The sequence below is a fragment of the Calidris pugnax genome, unplaced genomic scaffold, assembly GCF_001431845.1.
Source record: "Calidris pugnax isolate Ruff unplaced genomic scaffold, ASM143184v1 scaffold27, whole genome shotgun sequence".
Lineage (NCBI taxonomy): Eukaryota > Metazoa > Chordata > Aves > Charadriiformes > Scolopacidae > Calidris > Calidris pugnax.
The window spans coordinates 16,788,815-16,789,344 of record NW_015090893.1 but is presented as its reverse complement, the minus strand read 5'-3'; the positions used below and the strand labels follow the sequence as shown (position 1 = coordinate 16,789,344).

At 68.5% G+C, this 530-nt stretch overlaps 1 protein-coding gene across 1 annotated transcript in view; it reads right to left on the bottom strand.

Annotated features, from left to right (window-relative positions):
• Window positions 1-357, bottom strand: part of VDAC1 (voltage-dependent anion channel 1) — a 19,352-nt gene extending 18,995 nt beyond the window's left edge. The window contains exon 1 of the mRNA XM_014948244.1: window positions 215-357. The gene's annotated coding sequence lies outside the window, so the exon portion shown is untranslated. The remainder of the gene's footprint in view (window positions 1-214) is intronic.
• Window positions 358-530: the final 173 nt, after the last annotated feature.

Sequence of the window (530 nt, the reverse complement as noted above, 5' to 3'; positions counted from 1 at the left end):
CCCCCCCCCCCCCCCCAACTTCCCCGGAGCGGGCCCTGATGTCGTCATGCCCGGTATTACGTAAGAAACCAGTTAATTCCCATTCCGGCGGGTCCAAGGGTGGTGAAAACCATCCCCCGGCTCCCCCCGCCACCGCTCACCCCCCGGTTGGGTGCGGGGGGCGATGCCCCCGGTGTCCCGTGTGTGTGTGTGTCCCCCTCCACACACCCCGTACCTGCCCCCGCCGCGGCGGCAGCAGCAGCTCCCCCGCTCCCGCCTCGGCCTCCTCCTCCTCCTCCTCCTCCGGCGGCGGCTGCCCCTGCCCGGCGCCTCCCCGGGCTCTGCGGCGGCGGCTGCGTGATGGCGGGCGGGGACGGGAACGGGAGGGGGGGACGGGGGGGGACGGGGAGGGGGAGATTAACCTCCACCGGCATGAAAGGGGTACAAAAGTTTACACCGCTGGGCAGCCATTTAGACCTTTCGGGGATGCTGTTCACACTCCTGGGTTTTTTACTATCACCCTCACAGTGATGCTCGGACTCTTTTCGAGG